Source organism: Tursiops truncatus, chromosome 3 (assembly GCF_011762595.2).
Source record: "Tursiops truncatus isolate mTurTru1 chromosome 3, mTurTru1.mat.Y, whole genome shotgun sequence".
NCBI lineage: Eukaryota > Metazoa > Chordata > Mammalia > Artiodactyla > Delphinidae > Tursiops > Tursiops truncatus.
The window spans coordinates 129,447,650-129,467,332 of NC_047036.1; the positions used below are offsets into that span (position 1 = coordinate 129,447,650).

Sequence of the window (19,683 nt, forward strand, 5' to 3'; positions counted from 1 at the left end):
GTTATCGTGCGGGTGATTTTAATTTTCTTCCTTTGGCTTATTTTCTCTTTGGCAACAGTGAATATGCACTGCTTGGATAAAACAGAGACTGTTGTTTTCATATACAGCTAATTTTATATTCAACCTTAGGCTAGACACTGCGAAGCATACACACAGGAATATGAGAGACTGTTCCCTAGGGTCTTTCCATCTGGAGTGGAGGCAGGACAGATAAAAGGACTGATCTGGAAAGTTGAAGAACAAGGAGACGGTCTGTGCTAAGAAACAAAATGCACACCCCCTGCAGGGCTAGAGGACCCCGTGGAGGAGGAACACCTGTGGGCTGAGAGCTGAGCAGCCAGGGAAGGTGGCCTGAGAAGACAAAGAGGGAGAATGTCCATTCCCTCCATAAATATTAATTGAGCACCGACTGTATGCCAGACCATGCTAGGAGTGGAGGACACATGGTGACAGGACTGACAAAGTCGCTGCCCCACAATGCCATGCTCCCGGCCACCCCAGCCCGGCTCTGAACACAGCACCAGCCAAGCATCCTGTGCCTGAAGAGGGTAGGGGTGGGGAGTCCCCGCTGTCCAGGCCCTCACCCACAGCTGTGGGAGCACAAGAGTAAGAGGAGGCCCAGAATTATGAGATGGCCCGGACTCTCGTGCCAGCACTGCCACTAATTCCCAGGAACAGGTCTCTTCCTTCTCCACAGGTCAGTTTCCCCATCAGTACAAATGAGAGCGTAATGATTATGGGCACAGCTCTGAAGACAGAAACTTGCAGGTCCAAGCCTGGCTCTGTCACTGAACCAGCATCTTTACCTCCACCAGGTGGCTTAGCTTCTCGGAGCTCCAGTTTCCTCCTCTGAACAAATGGGTGACGTGATAGCACCTAACTCGAGAGGGTTTGGGGGGTAGCGAGTATTAAACAAGGTAATGCATAGAAAGGGCGCCAAACGTATACTGGGCAAATGTAAACCACAGCTGCAGCTTGGTTTCTTCCACCGGCTCGGGGAGATTCGGAATTCCTGGGGCAGCCCAGCCACGAAGATCAGACCTGAGGTAACAAACAGCACCAGCTCAGCAAATGCAAACCGGATAGCCTAGAATGTGGGAAGGAAAGAGGCTGCAAAACCACTTGAAGAAAACAATCGAGGATAGTCCTCCAATTAGCTTCTCCAGCCCCTTACCCACATACTCAGTCCAGCACTGCCACCTGCTGGAGTTTTGCAGGAAAAGACACCTTTCCCACTGGCTGGGTATCTTTAATCCCAGCTGGAAAAGACGGAGTGGGAACACTAGAAATGGGGTGGGGCAGCATGCAGCTAATTCCATTGGAAAGTTGTGGGTGGAAGAGATTTGAGCTCTGGAGCTATAAGACTCAAGTCCAAAGCCTGGATTTTCTATTTATCAGCTGTCAGACTTTGGGTAAACTATTTAACCTCCCCACGCCTAAATTTTCTCATCTGTGAAATGGGAATAACAAGGTCTCCTTCTAGGGGGATAATACATGCAAAGTACCTGACACGGTGAGAACTCAATAAAGGGTTTTTCCCTCTGGACCTCTCCTCTCACCACACTGCACCTCTAGGGTTTAGAAGGTGAGGTACAGTGCAGGGGTCAAGTTCTGGGGTGTACCATCATCCCTGAGTGCTTGTCAAAAATAAAGATGCTGTGCTAATTATTAGAGAAATGCAAATCAAAACTACAGTGAGGTACCACCTCACACCAGTCAGAATGGCCATCATTAAAAAGTCTACAAATAACAAATGCTGGAGAGGGTGTGAGAAAAAGGAACCCTGCCACACTGTTGGTGGGAATGTAAGTTGGTGCAGTCACTGTAGAAAACAGTGTGGAGGTTCCTCAGAAAACTAAAAATAGAATTACCATATGATCCAGCGATCCCACTCCTGAGCATATATCCAGACAAAGCTATAATTCAAAAAGATACGTGCACCCCTATGTTCCTAACAGCACTATTCACAATAGTCAAGACATGGAAAAAACCTAAATGTCCATCAACAGATGAATGGATAAAGAAGATGTGGCACATATACACAATGGAGTACTTACACTCAGCCATAAAAAAGAATGAAATAATGCCATTTGCCGCAACATGGATGAAACTAGAGATGATCATACTAAGTGAAGTAAGTCCGAAGGAGAAAGACAAATACCATAAGACATCCTTAAATGTGGAATCTAAAATATGATACAAATGAACCTATCTGTGAAAGAGAAACAGAATCACGGACATAGAGAACAGACTGGTGCTTGCCAAGGGGGAGGGGCTTGGGGGAGGGATGGAGTGGGAGGTTGGAGTTAGCAGATATAGGCTTTTATATGGAATGGATCAGCAGCAAGGTCCTACTGTATGGAACAGAGAACTATGTTCAATATCCTATGATAAACCGTAATGGAAAAGAATATTTAAAAAAAGAACATATATGTATGTATAACTGAATCACTTTGTTATACAACAGTAATTAACACAACATTGTAAATCAACTCTACTTCAATTAAAAAAAAAAATACAGATGCTCAGGCACCACTGAAGTTGCTCCAGATCTGCTCTCCAGGGATGATGGTCTAGGAGTCTGCATTGTAGCTAAGTCCCATGTGATTCTTTTTTTTTTTTTTTTTGAGGTATGCGGGCCTCTCACTATTGTGGCCTCTCCCGTTGCGGAGCACAGGCTCCAGACGCGCAGGCTCAGCGGCTATGGCTCACGGGCCCAGCCGCTCCGAGGCACATGGGATCTTCCCAGACCGGGGCACGAACCCGTGTCCCCTGCATCGGCAGGCGGACTCTCAACCACTGCGCCACCAGGGAAGCCCCCATGTGATTCTTATACTCATACTTTTAGAGTCACCAGCACAGTGCAAAGAGCACCAAGGTAGGAGTTCTAGTTCTACCAGAAGGGCATGTCCTTTGGCCTTGCTCAGTTTCTGTGTCCCTGCCCATGAAATGTGGCCAAGAGTCCTGGCCGGTGTGCCTCACAGTGGGGGGGCGGGGAGGATGCACTCTGGAAACTGTTGTGCCAGTGCTAACAGAAGAAGTAGGGGTGGTCAGAACAGCAGGGTATGGAGAGGTGATGGGGGAGAGGAGGAACAGGCACGGCTCCCCAGCCCCTCCTTCCGGGAAGGGCCAGGATGCCCAGGGGCTAGGTGTGCAGGGCAGATGAGCCTGATTCTCAACCCTCACAGAGCTTGTCACCTGCAAGCGATGTAACCCATGCCACGGGGAGGAGACAGAATTCCAGCTTTGGGACTCACAGCAGCCACCAAAATAGGCTGGTCCTTTCTGAGAAGAGGGTGGGAAAAAGGGGAAGAACCCAGGTTATTTCTAGAGCAGCAGCCCCTCCGCTCCCCCATGCCCTCCCAGGTCACCTTCCTCTCCCCTCTGGGGTGCTGATCTCCTGGCTGGACTCACAGCCTTCCGGCACCCTGGAGGCAGACGGAGTCTTCATTTTGCAAACAGTAAAATCAAGGCCCACAGAGGAGATGAGCGCCACTTGCCCAGCATCTCTTAGTAAATCCTTAGCCCAAGGCTCACGAAATCCTCCTAACAATTACAGAGTAGGCAGGGCAAGGATTAGTATTGATATTTCCATCACAAAGAGGAGAAATCCAGACCAGAGATGTAGATATGTAATTTATCCAAGAACCCACAGCAGAGCTGAGCCTCAGACCAGGCTCTCTTCTTACTACCAAGTCACCTGTTTGTATTCCCACTGCAGGTAAGACACTGGGCCAGGTGACCTCCAGGCCTCCTCCAGTTCTACCTTTTATGATCCCAGGGCTATACCCTGTTCTTTCAGGTTTATCTCCCTCTAGTTCTCTCAACAAACCAACAACTCAGGCCTCCTCTCTGTCCTCTGAGCAAACCTCAAAACTTTCCGCTTGTTTTTCTCTATTCCAAACCTCCCTCCACCCCATCCAATCTCATGCCCACTCTTGCATATTTTTGGAAATTCTCCGGTCCTTCAAAGCCCAGCTCAAGTCCCACCTGCTCCAGGAAGCCTCCTCTGATCCCCCTGGTGAGGAATTTTATCAATTTGGTGTGGACCAGGGCAATGGGATCCGAAACGCCAGCCATTCAATTAATGAGCACATGAGCCAGGCCCTGTGCTCGGAAATGCAGGTACCTGTATTAGACATATTGTGTCCATGTGCATCATACACTTGTATACACATTCCTTGACTAATCCCCGAAAGCTCTGACAATATGGCCATCTTACAGATGTGGGAACCAAGCCTCAAGTTGCTGACATGACGCACTTGAGGTTATTTGAGAAGCTGTCATCCCGCAGAGAAAGGCTCAGGGGGAAATATTAAAACCCGGTGTGAAGAGGGGACAGTGTTACAGGGAAGCAGGTTTCAGAGCAACATAAAAAGAATGTGGAACTAAAACCCCATGAGGACCTGTGGTCACAGGGCCCAGGGCCCAGGGCCCAGAAAGGCCTTAGGGTGGTCATTTTCCTTGGTGACAGCAGCTGGTTAACTAGCACAGGACTTGGACAAGCCTGGTCTCACTCAGTACAATCATCTTTTTAGAAAGACAGTCTCCTCATTCTACGTAGAAGGAGTTAAAGGCTGGATAAACAGGTTCACCCTGGCCATAGTGGCCTGGGACTTGAAGCAAGCTGGATTCCAGAATCTGTGTGCTTTCTGATACAGGGGTCCCTCCTTATCCCTGTGGGGTCCATTCCAAGACCCCCCGTGGATGCCTGAAACCACGGATAGTACCGAACCCTGTATATACTGTTTTTTCCTATATATACATACCTATGATAAAGTTTAACTTATAAATTAGGCACAGTAAGAGATTAACAACAATAACTAATAATAAAATACAATTATTATCACAATATACTGTAATAAAAGTTATGTCAATGTGGCCTCACTCTTTCAAAATATCTTATTGGACAGATTTAGTGACTTTTCCGTTTTAGCTAAGCACTTATCATGCACTGTGGTCATAACTTTCGCAATTTGAGGTGCACAGCAAAACTAGCATGAATTTCTTTTTCCTTCTTTACCATCGCACAGATAGAAGATTCATTCTTACCACAGATCTTAGCAACCTCAGCATACAATTTCATCTTTTCTTAATAAGTTGAGAACTTTCCCCTCTTCCCTTAAATGAAGCATTTTACAGCTTCACTTTGGCATATCCGAATTGCTAGCATCACTGCTCCAGCCATTAGTAAGTAAAATAAGGGTGACTTGAACACAAGCACCGTGATACCTCAACAAGTGATCTGATAACGAAGTTGGCTACTGAGTGACTAATGGACAGTATAGCTAGACAGAGGGATGGTTCATGTCCTGGGTGGGGCGAAGCGGGACAACACAAGATTTCACCACACTGCTCAGAACAGCGTGCAATTTAAAACCTATGAGTTATTTACTTCTGGAATTTTCCTTTTAATATTTTTGGAGCTCAGTTGACCATGGGTAACGGAAACTGCTGAAAGCGAAACTGAGGATAAGGCGGGACTGCTGTCCACGACTGATACATTATTTACAAAGTTACTCAGAAATATTTACGTAGAAGGCCCCTCTGCTGATGGGCTGGCTCATGGCCACAGTCCTGACCTGCTGCCATCCTGGCTACCCGGACACCCTCCTGATGCCCAGTCGACTCTGACGCTCCAACACACTTGATCCTGTGTAAACGCCTTGTGAACCTTCAGGTCTTCATGAAAATGAGCGAGTTTCTGGAGGGGCTCGCTCCTCAGTAGATTCATGGCCTGGTGCCAGAACAAGTCCCTGGACAAACAGAAAGCACCACAGGGAGAAAAAGACTGGAGAAAGGGTGCGCGTCCATTCACCCAGCAAGGTCTGAGGGTCCCTCTGCTGGTGTTGGGGGTACAGTGAAAACAAGACAAACCTGGCCCCCGGAGTCCCAGACACAGAAGCTTCCTCCTTCTCAAGTTAGCCATGGAAGAGGAGAGCACAGGAGGGCACCTCCTACCCGGGGACCCTGGTGGTCCCACCCTCCTGGAGCCCCTTCTTAGCAGCTACTGTGGGCTCTACCACTCTCCACAGCCAGAGAGGGGGAGGGGTCAAGGTACCTGTCAAGATACCCCAAGAGTTCTGCCCGCTCTTGGCCACAAACTCTACCTCTTGTTGCCCTTCCAGGCCCAGCTCTGAGGGGACCTTCCCTGGGTAACTTCCCAGAATCCCAGCTTCCCCACCCCACCCCCCAGCTGGAAGTGAGCTCTCCCTCCATCCTGTGTCCCTCCCCCTTCCCTGTGTGTCCATCTGATCCGCCCAAACAGAGCCCAGGCCAGGAGCAGGCTCTGATCCCCTCAGGGACCTCTCCAGGGTCTTGGAGGTGCTAAAACCATTTTCTAAAAGAGTGAGTGAGTGCGTGCGGTCAGGCAAGAACAGAAGGGGCCAGCTGTTCCACAGTCCTGACCCTGTGAAGGAACCTGATTGATGACAGGGAAACCAGGCAGAAGAATGCGAGTAGTTTGGGTTAACCTTGTCTACCTGAGAAGCCACCTGGCAGGCAGCACCACCAAATGCAAACGAAGGGCAGCCAGGTAGGTGTCCACAGGAAGCATTAAAAAACTAGAAACTGTGGTCAGTGGTGACTGGGTTATCCAGTGAGTTCAGGCAGCATTTCTACAAAAAGGGTCCATGGAAGCTTAATTTGAGAGGTGATCTGTAAGAACAGAGGTCACGGTCAAATTTGTTTAGTGCATATAGCACATTTCTCCCCTTCTTACAGACCTGCAGTGCGCCCCCCCCCCCCCCCCCCAGCACACTAAGGCACTGAGCAGTCGTGCTGCAAAGACAGCAGTTTAATCTGGTGCTTCCCACACTGAATTGCCTCTGTCTTTTTAAAATTTTTTTTTAGTAAAAACCTACTTAACATCCCAAGGAACTAGCATTGCATAGGACACACTCAGAAAACAGGAGGGTGCTGGTTATTCAGATGTCTGTCTCTCAAGGAGGCAATTTTTGATGGTCTGGAAATGTTTTCTGCCTCTGTTAAAAAAAAAAAATCTGTATTTGACAGGCATTACAGCTTTAAAACAAAAGGACAAAATCCCAGTGGTGGACTGTTAGGTGGCAGCTAGCCAAGTGGGAAGGGGGAGGAATCTGTCATGAAATCTCCTTTGCCCTCTGTCCTTGACTATAGACATGACCTTTTAACAAGTGACTTTTCTGTGCCCCCAGTTCCTGTTTTGTAAACAGTCGTGAGGATCAAATGAGTTACTCAGTAACAAGTGCTAGAAGATTCACAGCATCCAAATAACCTTCTATATTATGAATAGCTCTTATTGTCCCAAACATACAATTCAATGATTTCCTTTTCCACTCACGTGGTAAGTTTGATGGGCTTATAACTTAGCGTAACAGCCCTTTATGTGACATAATTTTGGAGCGATACGCACTAAAGAACAAAAGAGAGAGAAGAGGTACAGTGAACATTTAGAAAGGGAAGGATTCGTGTGTGCCACAAGATGGGCTGTTAGGAAGGCTTCCTGGAGGAGTGGAAAGGTGAGTGGGGCGTGGCCTGGGCTGAGAGGACAGTCCTGGGAAAGGAAGGACAGCAAGTGAACATGGGCCTGGAGGTGACAATGAGCACAGCGTGGGCCTCGTTAACTCAGCTGTGGACAGGCAGGGAGTCTGCTCCCAGGAAGACTGCTGCTGACGGGAGACCAGCCCACCATGGGAGCGGGTGGCTCTGCTGCATCTGCTGAGGAGTAGAGTCATGCCCAGGTCCTGGAGGTAAGGAGAAATGACAGCTGGTCTGATGAGTAGAATGTAGCCTTTGCTTCCTGTGAGCCCCACCCCTCCCCAGTAACCCCTCCAGGGCCCGGTTGGTTGGGAATTGCATCATGGCCAGAGGCAGAAACCCACTGAAGCTAGCTCAAGTGTAAAGGTGGTTGGAGAGAGATTCCGGGGCATCTCACGGAAGGCAAGCAAGGGCAGAGGGGCAGCTGGACCTTGGGGAAAAAACAGAAAAATACCGAGTGCCAGGGGCTCTGTCTTTGTCTCTTTGACTTTTTCTCTTTCATTGTCTCTGTCTCTCTAAGTCAATATCTCTCTCCCTCCCTCCCTCTCTCTCTCACACATACACACACACACACACACGTACACGCACACATCTCTATTCCAGTCTCTCCCTCTGTGTCTCTCTGTGTTTATCTCTCTGTCTCTCTCCATCTGTATGTGTGTCTCTGTGTCTGTCTGATGTTTATTGCAATCTCTTTCGCCCTCTAAGGGCCTCCCTCTCCCTCTCCCTCTCTCTCGCATCTCACCGTCTCCCATCTCCGGTCCGTCTCTCTCCGCAGGCCCTCTTCATCTACCTGCTCCTCAGCATACATGGCACACAAATTGCCACCCCAGCCCCCAACACTGGACTCTGCTTGGCCTCTGAGCCCCAGGGCTCAATAGCATCTGTGACCCTCAGCAACAACTCTATTTCAAGAGAAAATCTGACTGACCCAGCTCAGAGTTCAGATGACCACTCCCAGTCCAGTCAGTTTTGGCCAGGGAGAGTCCTGTGATGACACCATGATGGCTTCATCTAAGAAGGAGTCTGGGATGGGCATCGCCCTACAACGCAGCTTTTACAGCAGGACAGAACTGCACCGTAGGAAGGGCACTCACTAGGAGTCATGGGATTGTGTCTCCTATTAGCTCCCATGGAACAGCTGTGTGACCTGGGGCAAGACTCTGCCCTCTCTGGGTCTCAAATACCCCATCTATAAAATGAGGAGTTGGATAAGGTGTTCTGTTAAGAACACTTCTAGCCCCCAAATTCTATGATGTTCTATTTACAAAACAGGCATGGAGACCAGGAAAAAGAGAGAAGAACCTAAGAAGTGACAGAGCAGAATGCTGAGAAAAGAGAAAATCATGTCCTGTCAGAAAGGGTTGGCAGAACTGTGTCCAGGGCAGGTGCTGAGAGTGGGGGGCTGTCATTCCTGGGGCAACAGAGGTGGACCAATGGCTCCTGGAGCTCACAGATGCAGATTCCAGGCCTGTCCCAGATGGTTTAATTCAGCAAGTCACTCCAGGGGACTGTGGTACAAGTGGTCTCAGAACTTCCCTCTAGCATTATTGAGCGGGACTTTTCAAAGGGTTAGAGCTGCCTTAGGAGGAACTGGGCTTCCTAGGAAAGGTAGTGATCCCCCCACCTTTGGGAGTATGCAAGAAAGGCAGGGCTGCTCTGGATGACCTCAACCATCCCTTCTTGCCTCCAGTTTCTCCATTACTCTGAAGTTCAAACGAAATCAAGACTGCAGTGGGAACTCAAGACTCAAGCGGGGAAAGGTTTCCTCTCTTCCTCAGCTGCTTCTCTGGCCCTCACTCATCTAAACTAGAGGCCATGGACCTTATGTCCAGACAAGCGAAAGGAAGACACCGGGCAAACTGATCCTTCTCTGCCTCTCCCGTTACAGCTCCTGGGCTTTCAAAGGCTAGCTTCTGGGTCAGTGGGAGTGCCTTTAAGAAACTCTCTTAGACTGGGACTCACTCATCTTCCAGAAATAAGCAGAATCTGGGTGGGAGGGGGGAGTTCAACCCTAGACTCTGCAAGGAAGCCCCAGATCCTGAAGCCATGAGATTAGAAGAATGGCTCATCTCCCTCCTCTGAGGAGGCTCCCATAGCCTGTGGGCTAATTGGGTTCCAATTAGCACCTGGGGTCCTGTGTGGCTTAGGGAGGACTCATAGGTCTGGAAATTTAATACTTTCTTAGAGGGCTCAAGAATTCACAAAGCACCTTCACACCAACTACCCACTTAATCTTCTCAGGAATCTGGTGTAGTGGTTGGTTGTGTGTCAGATGGGGAAACTGAGGTTGAGAGAGGCTGGGCTGGAAGTGGAGGAGAGGCAGAGCTGGAGGAGAAGCAGGTCTCTGCCTCCCTCTTCCTTCCATGCCCCCAACTCCTCCAGGAAAGCCCTGGCTTGGAGAGGTGGAAGGACGCCCCACCCAGTCAGGGCTGGAGCTGGGACCAGGAGAGGGTGGGCTGTCATGGGAGCAAGTGGATGGAGCAGCGCGCTTATTAAGCGGATGGTCCTGTCTTAGGAGGATGAGAAGAAGTGACCAGCTGGGATGGAATCCTTGGAGAAGGGGGCTGCTAGGGAGCTAGGCAGAGAGCAGGCTAGTCGATTTGGGTATCAGGAGACCTATGTGTGTAGCCTGGAGTGAGGCCCTACTTCTCCCCAGGCCTCAGTGTCCCTGCCTGTCCTTTGGTGGGGCTAGACTCCGTGGCCTCCAGTGTCCCTCCTACTCTCTGGCACTGGGGCTTCTCCCTCCCTGAATTTCTGCCCAGCCCCTAGCAGAAGAGGGCCAGTGTGACCCAGAGGCCACAGAAATTCCCTGGACTTTCAGGTCAGCTCTGGTTCTGCCCCAGGCACCCCTAATCCCCACAGTGACCAGAAGTTTCCCAGAAGACTCAACATTACCAGATGTCCACAGTGGATGACCACACTGCAAAAGTTGCAGTGATTGGTACTGTCCAGAAGATGGAGCCAAATATCCTGGAAACCTGTTTTACTTCCTGGTGAGTTTTTATTTCTAGAGCTACAGTTGCAGAAACTAAACCATAAACACAGTAAGAGAGGTACTCAAGGTACCCCACCTGCTCAGTGGCAGGGCTGGAAACAAAGCCCCTCTCTCCTGCCCCTGGGGCCAGCAAGGATCCTTCTACCCTCCCCTCCTCTCTGCTTATGCCACAGGATTCTGGTCCAGCCAAGTTCATTCCAAGATGCCCTGACATAATTGTAGCTCATTTGTGTTAGGTTGATGGGACTGGGGAGATCCTGAGGGAGAGACAGTGAACCTTTAAATGGATGGGGTCGGGCTTTCACGTTTCATGTGTGGATAGGCAATATGGTCAAACAGTCATATGCGAAGCTATCCTCCCCACATCCCCCCACCCCACAGCTGTGTTAACTTTGGGCAAGTCTCTTGAGCTCCTTAAACCTGTTTTCTCATCTGTAATTTAGAATGATACTACAGACCTACCGCGTTGTTTGGAGAATGACATTAAAAAATTGAGAACAGCTCTAAGCACTATGCCCGTGGCATAGTAGGGGGAAAAAAGACATCCTGGGGCAGTAAAGACCAGGGGAGGGTACACACAACAGAGAGATATAGATGTTAGTCCAAATTCTGACACTAGCTTCTCAAAGTCTCTGACCTTAAACTATGAATGGCTGCTATCAGATTCTTTCCAGAGAGTATGGTAAAGGTGTAAGGAAGGAGAACCTCCACTCCCACCCCTACCACCACCACCACCCCATCACTGAGAGGCTTCACGGGGAGGAAAGAGGAGGAAGAAGCAACCAGAGAAAAATGATGGGGCAGCATCAAACTGTTCCTACTTTAAAACTTTTCCAGGAGCTGCCCAAGGCAGAAGGCAGCTGCATCCATTAATCTGCTTCTACACAGGCTTCAAAGAGAAGTTTGTTCGGAAGGTAAATTGCCAGAGGAGAAGGAGAATGTTATTTGGGAATGCTGTTCCTTGGACACGGGACTTAGACAAATGACCCTTAGATGCAGCTGGGGCCATTCCCCTGACCAGCCAAGGTGAGGCTGGAGAGGAATCAGGAGCAGAGTTCCTCAGTCTAGGCACAGCGCCAGCATCCTCTAAGCATGCCCTATGAAGCCCACAGCCCCTTTTCCCCAGCCTCTCAGCCCTACTCAGTAATCTCTATGAGGTCTTTGAATCCATGTTTACAGCCATGTGACATTGATTGGTCCATTCACCAAGTGCTGAAGTCACTTTCCAGTTGGCCAACAGCTTCCTTCCTGGGTCCTCTATGCCTGAGCAGAACCAGCCTCCCTCATCCCAGGATATCTGCCTGCCAGGAGCAGCTCAAACCGGGACAGCACAGTCACCCCAGAGAGTCTCCACATGAGCTGTGACCCTGGCAAATCTCATTTCCTAACTGTTCTGACACAGAGAGGGCACAGGAGCTTCACCACCTGCTCAGCCTTCTTCTGCTGCTCCTCACAGGGTGTACGCTTCAGCTTCCCCTTCTCTTTCTGCAGCTCCTTCTCTCTCTCTTTTTTTTTTTTGTGGTACGCAGGCCTCTCACTGCTGTGGCCTCTCCCGTTGCGGAGCACAGGCTATGGACGCGCAGGCTCAGAGGCCATGGCTCATGGGCCCAGCCGCTCTGCGGCGTGTGGGATCTTCCCGGACTGGGGCACGAACCCGCGTCCCCTGCATCGGCAGGCGGACTCTCAACCACTGCGCCACCAGGAAAGCCCTGCTCTTTCTCCTTGTCATCATCTCTGCCAAACCCTGGAGAGGGGGGTGAAGAGAAAACATGCTCAGGTGAGAGGCTGGCTTGACGGTGTGACCTGAAATCATCAGGGTCTGTTCCTCCCTTGCCCACCTCTCCCCTTCCCCTCCTCCTTGCATGTGCGCAGGTTTTTCAGCTTTCTCAAAGCACTTTCATATTGAATATTCCATTTGAGCCCTACTGCCATTTTCAGAAGGGATTGTGGACCCATTTCACAGAGAAGTTAACTGAGATCCAGAGAAGGTAAGTGGCATCTCTAAAAACATGTAAGGAAATTGGTGCCATGGGTGAACTAGAATCTCGAATTTCTCCCTCCTGGTCCAGGGGTTCTTCCCCGACCACGTAGAACATGACAGTTGAGGGAAACAGCCCAGCTCCCCCCATCAGCGTTGACTGGTGGCCCTAGTCAAGTGCCTCCCCAGGAATGACCTGCAGCCTCTGCCTTTGGGGGACCCTTTGGGGTCAGCCTTTGGGTCTGTGTGGGCTGTGGGAAGGGATACTAGGCACCTGGTGTACGTAATGACAAGTGAGTGTCCACGGATGATATGTGTGCACGTAGCGCGCCCGAGCTCGGCCATTCACACTTTAACAACCTACACATGCATGTTCCCCAGTGGCCGTTTCTGCTTATGGCTGCCATGGCCTCTCACCCCAGAGTTGTTGGTCTGGGGCTCCAGATTTCTTGATAGCCATTGTTTTTCTCTAAATCCTAGTCAGACCTCGGCAGCTCTGGGGAGAGTTTCCTGTTGAGATGGCCCCTTCTCCCACCAGCTGCCCGGAAGGTCATGCCCAGGATACAGAGAAAAAAATCCCAGGTGAGCAGGACAAAATCCATCTTAAGTGAGATTTCTTGCTTTTGTGGCACACCAAGCTGAGAACAAATAGACTGACAGCAGCTGGCATCTTCCTGGCATGTACCAGTTTACAGAGGGGGTTTATGGATGTTGTCTTCTATGATGGGCAGCCCTATGAGGTCAGCACTGCTAGCCCATTGGACAGATGAGGAAACAGAGGCCCAGGGAGGTGAGAGGAACTTCCCAAGAACCCACGGAGAGTCAGTGCTCCCACAGAGTTCTCTTTGCCTAAAACCTCAGGTTATCTCCCAACAAAGGAAGGAGGTGGGTCAGGCGGAAAGGTAGGGTGGGGTGTAGAATAAGGACCCTTTGACCCTCCTTGTTTTCCTATTCTCTGTCTCCCCGAGCCAGCCTCCAGCAGCCCAGAAGGCTGGAGGGCTCCCCTCCTCAGACAGAGCCCCACAGGGAGGGGGCCTCCAGACCTGGGAGCACAGGCTCCAGAGACAATGGCCACTAAGGTCCACCCCTCCGTTTTTCATGACTCATCCCCACCCTGCACCCACGAGAGCCACTCTGCTGGATGGCGACTGTGCCCCTTCTCAGACTTGGTCTCGAGATTCTCTCCTGAGAACGCTGACACCTCCCCTCCTGACACCCTCACCAGACAACCTGACAGAGTAGCAAAGACAAGGCCAGATCAGAGAGCACCGGGCTTTAAAGATGGGATTTCAGACTGCAGAGGACTGGAAAGGATGGTTGTGTAGATGTGAAAACTGAGGCCCAAGGGGGCAGGGACTTGCTGAGAATCTGTTGGGGGCTTAGAAGCAGAGCTGGGCTGGAACCCAGGTCGTGGAACTCCCCACGAGTGCACCTGGCCAGGCATGCGCCCCACCTCCACCATCCCCTGAGATCACAGCAACTGATTTTTGCAGCCCCTGAGCTGCCCAAGGTCACCTTTCCTCCTCCCCAGGGAGTCTGCCCTCTGATTTGGGGACACCTCCACCTGGGTTTGGAAGGAGACATCCACCCCAGTGAGAAGGGGAAATGAGTTTCTCAAAGCCCAGCCAGCTTAGAGACCTAGGGGCTCCCTTACAATGCACCTTTGACTCACAAACTCCTATGGGTGCATATTTCTCAAGTCCCCCTGCCCACAGAAGGCTAGAGGAATTGGAGTTTTTCTGTATGGCTCTAATGGACAGAATTAGGACCCGTGCGTGGAATTTACACAGAGGCAGATTCCAGCTCCACATAAGACAGAACTTTCTATGGTCAGAACTGTTCTAAAATGGAATAGTCTGTCTTCTGAGGTGGTGAGCTCCCCAACACTAGAGGCAACCAACCTGCTAGGGATATTATAGAATAGAGTTCCTCAGAGTGTAGCCCACCTGTATCAGCATGAATTATCTGGGGTTATTCTTAAAGGGGAAAATTCCTGGGACCCACTCAACACCCACTGAATCAGACTCTTCAGTGTGGGCCCAGGAATCTACCTTTTTAACAAGCTCCCAGGTAATTCTGAGGTAGGATTCTGACAACTGAATGTTTGAGAATTCCTGCTCTAGAAGAATACCAGATGGAATTTGCTCCCTTTCACCTCTGAAATTCTATGATTCTATCCTTCTATGAAATACATAACTCCCCTGGTTATTTGTGTTGTATAAGGGACATCCTAAAGACAAATTTATTTTTTTTTATTTATTTCTTTTTTTGCGGTACGCGGGCCTCTCACTGTTGTGGCCTCTCCTGTTGCGGAGCACAGGCTCCGGACGTGCAGGCTCAGCGGCCATGGCTCACGGGCGCAGCTGCTCCGTGGCATGTGGGATCTTCCCAGACCGGGGCACGAACCCGTGTCCCCTGCATCGGCAGGCGGACTCTCAATCACTGTGCCACCAGGGAAGCCCAAGACAAATTATTTTTAAGTTACAAAGTCACAGCTCCATGATGGAAGACAGCAGGCAGAGGAGGTGCATGGGGGCAGGCTAACCACAAAGGCAGCTGTTAATTCCCTGCTCCTCTACCCAGTGCTGACCTGAAGTGACAGCCTAATATTGCAGATCTTTGGCTATCTAAGACTCAATGGTCCCACCCAATTTTATCTCAATGCCTTTCTATCCAAGGCCCAAATTCACTAGTCATAGCAGGAGCCAAGAGAACAGAGGAAATATCCACTTACCAATCTGGAGCTGGAGGGCAAACTGGTCTCTGGGCAGGGCCAACAGATACTTCCTGGAGCTTCTCAAAAGTCTTCACACTTTCTACGCTTCCTCTTTTCAGCCCTGAGGTGAACAAACTCATCCAAACATCCTAAGGCATCACAGTCAGATCATGACAGATGTTTCCAGCCAAAGCCTGGGGCTCAATCCCACCCCACCTCTTGCCCCCCTTGATCTCCCTTGTCAGTGGCAAGGCACACCCTCCATAAATTGTGGACATATTTTATGCCAGCCTTCACAATTCTCTCCCCTCTGACCCAGGAAATAGTCACTTATGTGTTTAAAGATATGTATAAAATGGTAGCAACTACAGTATTATCAAAATAATAGACCTAACAGAATAACCTTAGCTAACACATATACAATACTTATTTGTTTCATTTCCTAAATGCTATTCCTATATTAATTTATTTAATCAGCACAATGAACCACGAACCAGTACTGTGATTATCCCCAGTTTAGAACTTGTACATCCCCTCAGTAATAGAAAAATAATTTGAAACAATCTGAGTGTCTAACAATAGGGGATTTGTCAAATAAATTATGGAGTTTCCCTAAAACAGAATATTATGAAGCTATTATAAATAAGGTTAAAAATATTTAATAAGCTACAAATATGCTCGTTTGGTAATATAAAAAGCACAGGAAATAAAACTACATATAACTGAATTTGGGGTGAATGTGCATAGGAAAAAAAAAACATACCATGGTTAGGTCCTTGGCAGGGAAATCTTTCTGGAGTGGGCTGGCATTGAGCTAGGGTTTGTGCAGAAAGCTAGTAGGAGCTGGGGCAGGGGTTGTGCTCCTGAAGGAAGCTGCATGAGCTGTTGCCACTCACAATCCCAGGTAAGAGGCCAGAGGGGGAGCTGAACCTGAGAGGCTCAACACTGACTGACAATTTGGAGATCACCATTCACTTCTGATTCTGTTACCACCTGCATGGTGAACATGCCAAGTCCTATCCTTTCTCTGGGCCTCAGTTTCCCCATTTGTACAAAGGTGGTAATAACACCTTCCCTGACTCTCCCATGAACCAGGAAATGCAAAGCTCAAGTAAGGGCTTAAGTTCAGGGATTCCTAAGGTAAGCTGTGGACAAAGCTGGGCTCTCTCTCCTGACCACTTACTGAGGCCTTACTAAAGACCAGAGACCAGGCTAAAGCACATACAGGGCCAGCTTCACGGGTGTGTAACCAGTACAATCACACAAGGCCTACACTCACAAGGGCCTATGCTTGGGGGTTTAATGCTCTGGGGTTACCATCATGAAATGCTTAATAATTTTATATTTGAATTTAGCTCTTGTTAGCAAAGTTAGATAGACAGTGGAACGTGTGCTGGGGGCTTGGAGCCTCGGCTGACGCATGGCCCAGCTCGCTTTTTCTCGGGGTCGGGCCCCGGGCTCCTGTGAGGGTCTGCGCTAGCCTGCCAAGTATCCTTGTGCCTGAGAGAGCACAACATTCAATAGCAAATAAAAAACTCCATGGCAGGTGGACAGAGGAACCACAGAAGAAGGTGAAAAGCTCATTCTTGCTTTTTGAACAAGGAACCCTGCATTTTCATTTTGCACTGGAGCCCACAAATTAAGTTACCCTGGGCAAATCTAAACATAAGGAATGTGCTCATTTTTTCATTTCACAGGCAAGGAAGTTGTGGTTAGTTTATGATGCCTAAGGAAACATAGCTGGAAGTAGCTTAGACAGAATTTGAACCCAGGTCAATTTGAGCCCAGAGCCTGTAGTCTAACCACTGCACTGCAGGCAGTCAGGTGACTGCGCTGGTGGGGAGCCCCTCCAGAGCAGTAGCCCCTGATGCCCTCCAACCACAATCAAGGCTGTCACGATTCACACCAGGGGCAGCGTCTTCACCTGGACGGAGAAGGCAGAGCCCACCTGGGGGCTGTGAGAGGATTAGGAAAGCCTTCACACCTCAGAATAATCTTCATCAGCTGAGATAGTCTGGCCTGATCTCATCTGGCTGCATGAGATTCTTCTCTCTCCTGGGGAAGCTGAGTGGGCCCCAGAAAAAACCCACAGAGAGCACATTTTCTGGCTGTCTGGTTCCAGAGCTCACCCTGGCTCTTAAACATCTTGCTGTTCTGCCTCCGCAGGGGAAGTGGGCGGGGTAAGGATTGCAAGCCGAAGTGGATTTTAAATGGCCGCTGACAGCTGATGGGTCCGCCCACTCTAGGTAGCAGTGTTCTCTCACCCCAATTCCATTTGAGCGGCCCCCTTTTTAAGCCATGCCAACCCTGAAGATATAGGAGAACCAAAAACCACCCAAAGGTGGTCTCCTTAAACCCCAAGGAACTTCAAGATGCAGAAGAAAACCCCTCAGCTTGTTTGCGCTATTGTGTATTGTCTCTTCTCTCCCATTGGATCTTGGTATCTCTCTTTCACCTTGGCCGACAGCCATCCTGTCCTGATTCCCTTCCTACAGTGTATTAACAGCAGCAGTTGCTTTTCTGGGAGGGCGTAATGTGAACTTGAATGAGCCAGCACACAGATATTTTATCTTCCCATTGCCTGTCTTTTAGGTAATCAAAGGAGACAGGCTATAATATGCCTTCAACCATCAGGACTCTTTAGAGACCCTAAGTCTATTGGAGAGAAGGGGCTTATTTTTCACATTCAATTGGGATATAACAGGAAGTCCTAAGTAAGTCTCATCCCTTTGAAGGACGAAAAATCCTGTTACCCTCTCTGTCCCTCAACCTGCCCAGGCTTATCTTCTTCCCTGTAAGGCAAGATTGGCACTTCTTAAATTATGTCTTTACTGCCCCCTGATAAGTTCAGGTCAGAATTAGCTAATTGGCTCAGCATCCACTGGAGGCATGGAGAATCCAGACCCAATGGTCCAATCTCCTCTTTCCACAGCCGAGAACCAAGCAGCAGTCAGTGCAGTGGCTATGAAGGCAGGCCGGGGGTGGTGCTGAGTCTGCTCTCCCACTACACATCGTGTGACCTCAGGCTAATGTCTTAACCTCTGCAGGCCATCAGAACAGTTCCAGCTTTGTTAGGCTGTTGTGAAAATAAATGGGATGATGTACTTAAAACCTTCGGCACACTGGCCTGGCACATAGTAACCACTCAGTTAACAGTAGCTATTATCATTAGCAAGATTAATGCATTGAAAGTGTCTCCGTATAAATCCTGTGAGTTAGAGACTAAACCAGCATTAGAACCCAGTTGTCCTGGGTAGGTCCTGTCAAAACCTTTATTTATAAATGGCTTTTATTTAATTTATAATGCTTCTTTCACCTGTTTGATGCAGAATTTGGCTTTAATGATGCTGGGAAAAGAATTCCATAAACATCTTTTCCATTGAGTTGGTGGATTTCAGTGAACAACAATGGATTAGAATCACCCAAGAAAATTTCTCAAACCCCTTCCACTTTGGAACCTGCTCCCCAAGTACCTGTTTATGAAGAGGAGCCAGACGGAGCTGCACTTGCCACCATTCCTGCTTCCGAACACCTGTGATAGGGACGGTCACCTGAAAGAGAGGCCCCTTAGGCCTTTGTTAAACCCAGGAAGTGGGCAACATTTCTTGACTCTTTGGCTCCCTTGGCCCAAAGCCCTCCTCCTTGCTTTTTTTTTTTTTAACTTAAATAGGTATTGAGATAATTATAGATTCACATGCAATTATAAGAAACAGAGATTCTGTGTTCCCTTTACCCGTTTCCCCCAATGGTAACATCTTACAAAACTAAAATAAAATTTCACAAGGATATTGACATTGATACAATCCACCTGTCATTCAGAGTCCTCAGTTTTCCTTGTACTCATTGTGTGTGTGTGTGTGTGTGTGTGTGTGTGTGTGCATTCAGTTCTATACACTTTATCACATGAGTAGGTCTTTGTGGCCACCAGCACAGCCAAGTTACTCCATCACCACAAGGATGATGTGCTGTTCTTTTAAAACCACACCTACCAGACTTCCCTGGTGGTGCAGTGGTTAAGAATACGCCTGCCAATGCAGGGGACACAGGCTGGATCCCACATGCAGTGGAGCAACTAAGCCCATGTGCCACACTACTGAACCTGTGCCCTAGAGCCCTCGAGCCACAACTACTGAGCCCATGTGCCACAACTACTGTGTCCATGTGCCACAAGCCCCACGCCTAGAGTCTGTGCTCCGCAACAAGAGAAGCCACTGCAATGAGAAGCCTGCACACTGCAATGAAGAGTAGCCCCGGCTCGCCACAACGAGAGAAAGCCTGCGTGCAGCAAAGAAGACCCAATGCAGCCAAAAATAATTTTAAAATAATAATAATAAAAGCTTAAAAAAAACCCCACACCTACCTAGCTACCTCCTCTCCCATCCCCATTCCTAACCCCTGGCAACTATTCATCTGTTCTCCATTTCTGTAATTTTGTCATTTCCATGTTATATAAATGGAATTATATACCTTATG

General features: G+C 49.1%; 1 long non-coding RNA gene across 1 annotated transcript; it reads left to right on the plus strand.

Moving 5' to 3' along the window:
* Nucleotides 1-7,451: 7,451 nt before the first annotated feature.
* Nucleotides 7,452-18,769, plus strand: LOC141278349 (uncharacterized). The gene is made up of 3 exons (XR_012330927.1): nt 7,452-7,730; nt 12,046-12,293; nt 18,540-18,769. It is a non-coding gene; the product is annotated as an uncharacterized lncRNA (long non-coding RNA).
* The last annotated feature ends 914 nt before the right edge of the window (nt 18,770-19,683 follow it).